Below are 10,934 nucleotides of genomic sequence, written 5' to 3' on the forward strand. Positions count from 1 at the left end.
AGGGCGGTTAAGTTCACCACGGTGATTAAAACTCTGCTATCTCTCCATTCTGCTGGGCGAGACAAATTAAAATCAACCCCATCATGTCTAACTTTAATCCCTTCTTGATAGGTGGGATGTTTGCTGCTTTTCATTCAGATTGAAAATTAGTGCTACCATAAATGTATATGCACTATACAACCCGTTCCTAATAGTTTCCATGCTGATCAATAGTCTGTTTATACTGGGGCCATTTATTCACTGAATCTTAACCATCCCACAGTAAATTTAACTAAGAATCAAGTGTAAATAGAGCATATGATGCCAATTTCAGCTCGTTTCAATTGAAAAATGCATGCATTCATTTCTTAACGAATTTGGATCAAGCTTATGTAACATATAATCCAAATTAATTCTAAAATTATTCCATAACATAATAAATACAGTATTTTGTGCTATGTAGAACAGAAATGTAGAACCAGCAAAACTAAAGTTTCCAGAGCATAACTATCAGCAGCCGACAGTCAGTTAATTCTGATCTTGTTGATCCGACCTTCCCCTGCTTTCCTGTGTAAGCCACTTTAGCATAAATGGATTCAAAATTTCTGTTTTTGTTTCTTCAAAGTTTCTGGCTTCATATATGTCAGACCTTTATGTATTCTATGCACCCAATCGAGACACAGTGCAGTACAGCGAACCCCAGTTTTTTTAAGGCATTTGCAGCACTGTAAAACTGAAAATGCTGGAAAAACACAGATCAATTAGCATTTGTAAAGAGAAAAGACAGATTACAGGCATTTTGGGTGTGTAACTTTATATTATGCACCCAAAGTGCCAATGACCTGCCTTTTTCTCTTTTAAGATGTTGACTAACTTGTTTGTATTTCCATCATTTTCTGTTTTTCGTTCAGCTTTCCAGCATTAATGTTTTTTTCCCCTTTGTAAGCAACTTATTTTATCTGAAAATTCTCCTTTCAATTTCTTAGTTTGCAAAACATCTTACATGCTGATACTGGAAAAAAAAACTCTTTTTTGGTTGGGAGTAAGAAAGAAGAAAAAAACTTGCATTTATATAATGCCTTCCACATCCCCAAAATGTCCCAAAGTCCTTCACAGTCAATGAATTACTTCTGAAGTATAGTCACTATTTTTTGTAGGTATATGCGGCAGACAATTTGTACACAAGGGCCCACAAACAGCAAATGAGATAAATGACCAATTAATTAATTTTTACAATGTTGGTTGTGTAATGATATCAGCAAATAGTGATGGTATTTGCCTGTTTGATTATGATGCCTTACCAGCATAGTTGCCTGATTGATTACTTATGCCTGACCAGCAGAGGGCATGTGACAGAGACAAGCAGTTTAGTTTTGGTTTCGTTTTAGATGGATTTCTAGCATGGTGTCTCCTGTAAGGCTGTTAACCAGAGTTGAACAAACTTTAGATTAAAAGACATTCTCTTTCATAAATGTCTCGTCATTGAACCCACAAAGAAATCAATACATGGTGTCAGAAGTGATTGAAAGAGATGAAGAGGAAAAATCTGAAGTTAAATCAGCTCTCCACATATTAGCAAGCCAAAAGAGAACATCGTTACTTACCATTGGAGAATAGCTAATGAAGTGAAAAAATGGAAGGTTTACACCCACCGGCGAAGCTTCAGTTGACAGGTAATGTGGCTGAAAATTGGAGGAGGTTCAAACAACGTTTGGAGTTGTATTTATCAGCAATCGGAGCTGATGAGAAAAAGTGATAAAATGAAAGCGTCAGTGTTCTTACATGTCGTGGGTGATGAAGCGCTGGAGGTGTATAATAACTTCACATTCACTGCTGATGGAGACAAAATGAAGTTGGATAAAATAATGGAACAGTTTGAGGCCTACTGTATACCTAAACGTAACGTGACGTTTGAGAGGCACAGATTTTTCACATGTGTACAGAAAACGGGTGAGACTATTGATCAGTATGTGACTGAACTGAGAAACAGAAGCAAATCATGTGAATTTGGGGGACTGACAGACTCGCTGATAAAAGACAGACTGGTGTGTGGTATTCCAGATAATGGTCTAAGGGAAAGACTGCTAAGAGAGCAAGATCTAGACCTGGGAAAAGCCATAGCACTGTGTAGGGCTACAGAGACTGTGAAGTCGCAGGCAAAGGAGCTGTTCAGTGACAATAGCTGCAACGTGGATGCAGTGAGAAAGAACGGATACAAACCGTTTAACAAAAAGAGCGCCAATGTGAAAAAAGAGGCGTGGCCAGCGAACGAAAATGAAAGGGACAATCGAAAGTCATGTAGTCGATGCGGTACACAGCATCCACCAAGAAAGTGTCCAGCATATGGTAAAACATGCAATAGTTGCAACAAAAACAACCATTATGCCCGTTGCTGTAAGAACCAAGCGCAACAAAGCAAGGTCCATACAGTAGATGAAAGCGAGATAGAGCAGTTCAATGTAGATGTTGTGTCTGAAAACAAAGAAGAAAAAAAGAGACTGGATGTTGACACTAAAAGTGAATGACATACACATTCCATTTAAATTGGATACTGGACCACAAGTTAATGTGATGTCAGAGACTGATTTTAAGAAAATTAGTCCCAGACCAAAGATACATGGAATCAAAAAGTGAAAGTGACAGGATACTCAGGTACTGATATACCAGTGAAAGGAAGATGCATTGTCAAAGTGACACACAAGGACAGAGAGCACACGCTAGCATTAATCGTGGTGCCAAAGGATGTGCAAGCCATACTAGGTTTAAAAGCCTGTGAGAGACTGAACCTGGTAAAGAGAGTCCTCGTTGTGGAAAGCGAAGGAGAGACAGTCTATGATGAACTCATGAAAGAGTACAACGACCTATTTCAGGGTCTAGGCTGCCTTCCAGGAGAACACACGATCAGAGTAGATAAAAGTATGCCAACGGTCATACATCCATGCAGAAAAGTTCCGTTTCCTCTTCAAAAGCAACTGAAGGCAGAGTTGGACAGGATGGAAAGCCTGAACGTGAGTCAGAAGATAGATGAGCCAACTGAGTGGGTGAGTTCCCTCGTCATTGTGGACAAAAAGAATGGAAAGCTCAGAATTTGCCTGGATCCAAGAGATCTAAACAGAGCAATAAAGAGAGAGCACTTCAAGCTTCCTACACGTGAGGAAATCATGTCACAATTTGCAAATGCGAAGTATTTCAGCAAGTTAGATGCATCATCAGGATTTTGGCAGATGAAATTGGATGAGGCAAGTTCAAGACTGTGCACGTTCAACAGTCCATTTAGCAGATACAGATTCCTAAGGTTACCATTTGGCATTGCCTCAGCTCCTGAAGTGTATCACAAAAGTATCCATATGATCTATGAGCACCTGGAGGGAGTTGATATATCAATGGATGACATCATAGTATGGGGAACCACGAGAACTGAGCATGACGAGAGACTGAAAAAAGTGCTGGAAGCAACAAGGAAAACAAACCTGAAGCTGAATAGAGAGAAATGCCAGCTCGGGGTGACAGAACTGACATTCGTGGGAGATATCCTTAGCAGTGAGGGCGTCAGACCAGATCCCGGAAAGGTGTCCGCCATTGAGAATATGCCAAAGCCACAATGCAAAAAGGACGTGCAGAGGTTTAATGGAATGATCAACTACATGGGTAAATTCATATCCAACCTCTCAGAAAAGATGGCGCCACTGAGAAGACTAACTGAAAAGAACATAGAATGGGAATGGAATCATGAGCATGAGAAGTCATGGAGCGATCTAAAGAAACTGCTCACAGAGGAACCAGTTCTGAGGTTTTATGACCCAGCGAGACCCATCAAGATATCATCAGATGCATCACAGAGTGGGCTCGGTGCTGTTCTTCTGCAAAAATATGACTACTGGCAACCTATTGCATATGCATCGCGCTCAATGACAGACGCGGAGACGCGATATGCTCAAATAGAAAAGGAGCTGCTCAGCATCACATACGCCTGTGAAAGATTTCACCAGTTTGTGGCAGGACAAGCAATCAGTGTAGAGACTGACCATAAGCCCTTGATTGCATTGTTCCAAAAGCCACTAAATAGCTGTCCGCTTAGAATACAAAGAATGATGATCAGGCTGCAACGCTATACACTGAATGTTGCGTACACACTGGGTAAGCTGATGTATACAGCAGACACGTTGTCCAGAGCTGTTGACCCAAGTGAGCCCGCAAACACCAAAATGGATGAAAAAGTGAACGCCTACGTGGACATGATCACAAGTGCACTGCCCATAGCAGATGCAAAAATGGAGCTCATAAAGACTGAGACAAACAAAGATGAAACAATGAGACGACTGAGGAAAAGCATCTTGGATGGATGGCCCAAAATGAAGCAAGACTGCTCACCTGACATGGCAGAGTACTGGAACTGCAGGGCGGAACTATCAGTGGTCGAAGACATCATCTACAAAGGAAGTAAAATAGTTATCCCAAAGAGTCTGAGAAAAGAGATGCTAAAAAGGATCCATGGAGGACATCTGGGAATCGAAAAGTGTAAGAAAAGAGCACGAGAGGTGATGTACTGGCCACGAATCAACCAAGATGTGACAAATGAGGTGTCAAACTGCACAATATGCCTGAAATATCGAGCAAGCAATCCGGTAGAACCACTAAAGCACACCCAGCGCCAGACAGACCTTACCAGAAGGTAGGCGCTGACGTATTCGTATGTCAAGGGAAGGACTATCTTGTAGTCACAGACTATTACTCCCTGTATCCAGAGGTTTGTAGGCTGTACACCACCACTGCAGATGCTGTGATAACATGTATGAAAGCCATATTCTCCAGACATGGCGTGGCAAGCGAGGTCTTCACAGACAACGGACCCTAGTTTTACAATGCAAGTTTCCGACACTTTGCCAAAGAGTGGGACTTTGTCCACACAACGTCAAGTCCTCACTTCCCACAGTCCAATGGACTAGTGGAAAAATCGGTCCAGTGAAAAGACTGATGTACAAGGCAAAAGACAGTGGAACTGACTTCTACCAGAGCATGCTTGTATACCGCACAATGCCGCTCGAGTGTGGTATGTCACCAGCCCAACTCCTGATGGGACGTCTGCTAAGGTCAAACCTACCCATCCCGGAGAACCTCCTGAAAACAAAAGAGGGGGAGAAAGTGAGGAAGTTCAAAGAACAACAGAAAGAAAAGCAAAAGTACTACTATGACAGAGGAACACAAAACCTACCTGAACTCCACACTGGTGACCAAGTAAGGTTCAAAGACAAAACAAACATATGGACTCAGAAGGGAACTGTCCTGAGTGAAGTTCAACCAAGATCATACACCAGACAGATGAGGGTGCTGTTCTGCGAAGAAATCATCGGGATCTTCTCATGGGACCAGCCACAGCAGGTCAAAAGACTGATACTGTTGAACAACCTGATCACACAGCAGGTCAAAAGACTGATACTGTTGAACAACCTGATCACACAGCTGAGAAAACATCATCTGAGGCAACAACTCAGATTCAAGGACAATCAATCAGAAAATCCTCAAGACGCGTAAAGCCTCCTGAGAGACTCATTGAGCAAATTTAAGGACTATTGTTATAGAAGGAAGTAATGTTATCTTATTCTTTCTTCAAGTTCTAGTGTATTTACATATTTCATGTGAACACACAAAACAAGGTTAAAAAACCTTGATCATGATAATGATAATGTAAGTTCATTAAGTGTTACAGTTAAAATGCAGATTAATACAAAGAAAACATGTTGTTAGTTAAAAGTAAAATACTTCTGTTTTAAGAAAGGGAGATGTAATGATATCAGCAAATAGTGATGGTATTTGCCTGTTTGATTATGATGCCTTACTGGCATAGTTGCCTGATTGATTACTTATGCCTGACCAGCAGAGGGCATGTGACAGAGACAAGCAGTTTAGTTTTGGTTTCGTTTTAGATGGATTTCTAGCATGGTGTCTCCTGTAAGGCTGTTAACCAGAGTTGAACAAACTTTAGATTAAAAGACATTCTCTTTCATAAATGTCTCGTCATTGAACCCACAAAGAAATCAATACAGGTTGATGGCGAAATTTTAGTTAGGGCACTGACAGAGCTTCCTTCTTTGAATAATGAAATGGGATCTTTTACTTCCATCTGAACAAGCTGATGGAGTTTTGGCTTAACATCTTATCTGAAAGATGGCAACACGCAATACTTTCTCAGTACTGCACTGAAGTGTTAGCCTAGATCATGGCCCGGATTTTGCGGTGGTAACGACAGTGAAACTGTCAGCATTTGGCATCATTCACCCTCTGAAACTGACTGCAACTTCAGGATTTAGTGCATGTGCAGATAAATGCAGAAATCCTGAAGTTGCAGTCAGTCATTTACTGCTCCACCATAGGTTGTGCTGTGGAACTCCAGAGCCAGTAATCAGTTGAAATCCCATACAAGGGCAAAAACTTTCCCTTTTACAATGGAATATCACTGTTAAAAAAAAACTAAAACTGTAAGGGGGAGAAATTCAGTATCGCCCCGTTTGGGGCGCAATTATCGGCCGGACGCAAAGTTTAGCGCCTGGCGCTAATTATCGCCTCCGACTGCAAACTTGGCTTCTATTGCTCCTGGAGGTGATTGGAGCGCTAAATCAGGCGCTACACACCTCTCTCAAGGCGCTAACGCTGAGGAGTGAGGCGCTAACTCAGGTGAAGCTCATGTGATGTCAGACACACACTGGCGCCAGCCAGTTCTTAAAGGGGAGGGTCGCTCTTGCTCTCCATCCACACCCTGCTCATTGCAGCCTTGAATCTTGGCCTGGAGAGAGCTGTACATCAAATCTGCTGGAAAGAACAATGGAGGGGCCCAGGGAAAGAGCTCAGAGTGCAGCCCCCATAGTCTCTTCTAAATCGATGCAAGAAAGGCCAAATCAAAATGAACCTGCAAAGTGCTGCTCAGTACCCAAAACTCCTTCACACAGCATTGAATCTCTCCAGAAGTCTCTCTCTCAGAATGCGTGGTGCAAAAATGTCGCCGACAAAAAAAGGCAGGAAGCGGTCGCCTTTAAATAGCGCTCCCCCAGTCCCTTCCCGACAGCAAAATGCTCCCCTCAACCTGTCGTTGCTAGTGGCAGGCGGTTAAGCAAGGGGCACCACTCAATATCCAGTCTGGGGCACTACACGCTCGACTGACGTCACGATCTGCAGGCGCAGGAGTTCGTGGCGGTAGTGTTTAGCGCCGCCGCAAAATGTCTGGTCCATTTTGCGAGCGGCACAAACATCGCTGCACCCGGGCGCTGGTTGCTTTGTGCCCCTTTAGCACCCTCTTAGGGCGTTCACGGGAAGCGCAAAGCAACCGAATTTTTCCCCCTAAGCCTTGTTGAGAGTTGTAACCCATTCTGGCCCTGAAAAACTACTTTATATTTATGGAATGTCAAATTTGTCCATTAATATGATTTTTTTTTTAATTAAAAAGTTGTAATTCTTAGAGTTTGTTTATGATATTTCAGCTTCTACCTTAATCATATGCATGTCCCAATCTTTATTTCGCTCTCTAAAATGTATAAAAAGTAAATTAGAATCTGTGCATTTTACTTCCTAGTTTGCTGTCTCTGAGAATTTTTCAATGTGATTGGCTGCTTAGCCAGCTTGATGACATAGAAACATAGAAGATAGGAGCAGGAGTAGGCCATTCAGCCCCTCGAGCTCAATGAGATCATGGCTGATCATCCAAATTCAGTACCCTGTCCCTGCCTTCTCTCCATATCCCTTGATCCTTTTAGCCTTAAGAAATATATCCAACTCCTTCTTGAATAGATTTAATGAATTGGCCTCCACTGCCTTCTGTGGTAGAGAATTCCACAGGTTCACCACTCTCTGGGTGAAGAAATTCCTCATCTCTGTCCTAAATGGCTTACCCCTTATCCTTAGACTGTGACCCCTGGTTCTGGACTCCCCGGCCATCGGGAACATCCTTCCTGCATCCAGTCTGTCCAGTCCCGTTAGAATTTTGTAAGTTTCAATGAGAACCCCTCTCATTCTTCTAAACTCCAGTGAGTATAAGCCCAATCGACCCAATCTCTCCTCATACGTCATTCCTGCCATCCCAGGTATCAGTCTGCTGAATCTTCGCTGCACTCCCTCCATGGCAAGAACATCCTTCCTCAGATAAGGCGACCAAAACTGCACACAATACTCAAGGTGTGGTCTCACCAAGGCCCTGTACAACTGCAGCAAGACATCCTTGTTCCTGTACTCAAACCCTCTCACTACGAAGGCCAACATACCATTTGCCTTCTTAACCGCCTGTTGCACCTGCATGCTTACCTTCAGCGACTGGTGCACAAGGACACCCAGGTCTCGTTGCACTTCCCCCTTCTCCCAATCTATTGCAGATAATAATCTGCCTTCCTGTTTTTGCTGCCAAAGTGGATAACCTCGCATTTATCCACATTATACTGCATCTGCCATGCTTCTGCCCAATCACCCAACCTGTCCAAATCATACTGGAGTTTCTCGGCATCCTCCTCACAGCACACACGCCCACCCAGCTTTGTGTCGTCTGCAAACTTGGAGATATTACATCTAGTTCCCTTGTCTAGATCATTAATATATATTGTGAATAGCTGGGGTCCTAGGACCGATCCCTGCGGTACCCCACTAGTCACTGCCTACCACTCGGAAAAAGACCCGTTTATTCCAACTCTCTGCTTCCTGTCTGCCAACCAGTTTTCTATCCAAGTCAGTGTCTTGCCCCCAATCCCATGTGCCTTAACTTTAAACGCTAATCTCTTATGCGGGACCTTATCGAAAGCCTTCTGAAAGTCCAAATACACTACATCCATTGGTTCTCCCGTATCTATTCTACCAGTTACATCCTCAAAAAATTCCAGTAGATTAGACAAGCACGATTTACCTTTTGTAAATCCATGTTGACTTTGTCCGATCCGGTCACTGTTTTCCAAGTGCTCTGCTATTACATCTTTTATAATGGACTGTTGCTGGATGGTTCGGATTCGTTTGATTTGGCGTCAGATTCAAACAAAGGTCGGGACAGATGAAATTCATACCACAGAGATTGCTAGATCTTTGTGGACAGCTTTCTTTGAGGTCAACGGCGAGCACCGTCGCTTCGTCACTGACGGCAAATTCGGGCTTATGCGTCAGAGAGGGCGTGAACCCACAACCTTCGGACTGAGCCAAGCTGATACTATTTAATGCTACTACTATTCAATAGAGGAATGGAGGAGGGAAATTTGATATCAAGGCAGGAAGTGTTGTATGGTAACACTAACACAAGACTAGAAATAACTGTTGGCAATCATTAATCCTTAAATGTGGATGATATAATGAATGAAATCTCAATGAAACCCACCAACAGCTTGCACTTGTATGTGCCCTTATTGTAGGAAAACATTCAAAGGTGCTTCACCTTGGTTGGGGGGGGGGGGGGGGTGGTTGGGGGGGGGGGGGGGGGGGGACAGGGATGGCAAATACGGAGAAGAATTTGGGGAGATTACAGAAGAGGTAGTCAAAAGAGATTTTAAGGACGTTTTTGAAGATTAGAAGAGATTTAGCAATGTTGTGGGGTTTGCAAAAAGAATTACAAATTAAGTGCTAAACGTACTGATGTCTCTGTTTTAGCACCTTGAGGCAAGTTCAAATTATGGTAAATTAGGACCAAAATTGCGTGCTAAAAGCAGACTTTCAAACAGGTGTGTCTTATTAGCACAGCACCCATTTTGTGCCCTTTTCACTCTTTAAACAAAATAACCCTCTATGTGTCTTGCTGTATGACAATGATGTCAGTCTTTAACAATGGCTTGCCAATTGCTTAGCAATTATGAAACACAGGACCATCTGTATCCAACAGTTGAAGCCCCAAAGTATTTACATCTGTCTGTAAATTTATATACATCTTTTAAACCTCTTTTCTGCCACCAGAGCATATTTATTTGAATTAATTCCTGAACAAATTTGTTTCTTTTTTCAGACTGACCATCTACTGCCTATCATTTTGAAACTTAAGTGACGAGAGAGCAAACTACATTCTAACAGTAATTATTTTAAATTATACCAGTTAAATGCCAAAATTCCACTATTTATCCACAAAGCAGATTTGGTACAGGATAGAACAGTAGCACAGTGGTTATGTTACTGGATTAATGATCTGGAGACAGGAGTTCAAATCCCACCACGGCAACTGGGGAATTTAAATTCAGTTAATTAAATAAATCTGGAATAAAAAGCTAGTATGGTAATCATGAAACTATCAGATTGTTGTAAAAACTCATCTGGTTCACTGATCTCCTTTAGGGAAGGAAATCTGCTGTCCTTACCTGGTCTGACCTATATGTGACTACAGACCCACAGCAACGTGGTTGACTCTTAACTGCCCTCTGAAATGGTCGAACAAGCCACTCAGTTGTAAAAAACAAGAATAAAAAAACCGGACGGACCACCCGGCATCGACTTCGGTACCGGCTACAGGCACGACAACGGCACACCCAGCCCAGTCCACTCTGCGACATCTGGGGACTTGTGCCAAAATTGGGACAGCTGTCCCACAGACTAGTCAAGCAACAGCCTGACATAGTCATACACACAGAAGCATAGCTTTCAGCCAATGTCCTAAACTCCTCCATCACCATCCCTGGGTATGTCCTGTTCCACCGGCAGGGGTGGCTGCACAGTGGTATACAGTCAGGAAGGAGTGGCCCTGGGAGTCCTCAACATTGACTCCAGATCCCATGAAGTCTCATGGCTTCAGGTCAAACATAGGCAAGGCAACCTACCGCCCTCCATGGAAGAAGCACTGAGAGTAGCAAGGGCACAGAATGTACTCCGGGTTGGGGACTTCAATGTCCATCACCAAGAGTGGCCGACCGAGCTGGTCGAGTCCTGAAGAACATAGCTGCCAGTCTGGGCCTGCGACAGTTTGAGAGAGAACCAACATGAAGGAAAAACCTACTTGACCTCGTCCTCACCAATCT

The sequence above is a fragment of the Somniosus microcephalus genome, chromosome 7 (genome assembly GCF_052327205.1).
Source record: "Somniosus microcephalus isolate GS21.2 chromosome 7, FLI_Smic_1.0, whole genome shotgun sequence".
Lineage (NCBI taxonomy): Eukaryota > Metazoa > Chordata > Chondrichthyes > Squaliformes > Somniosidae > Somniosus > Somniosus microcephalus.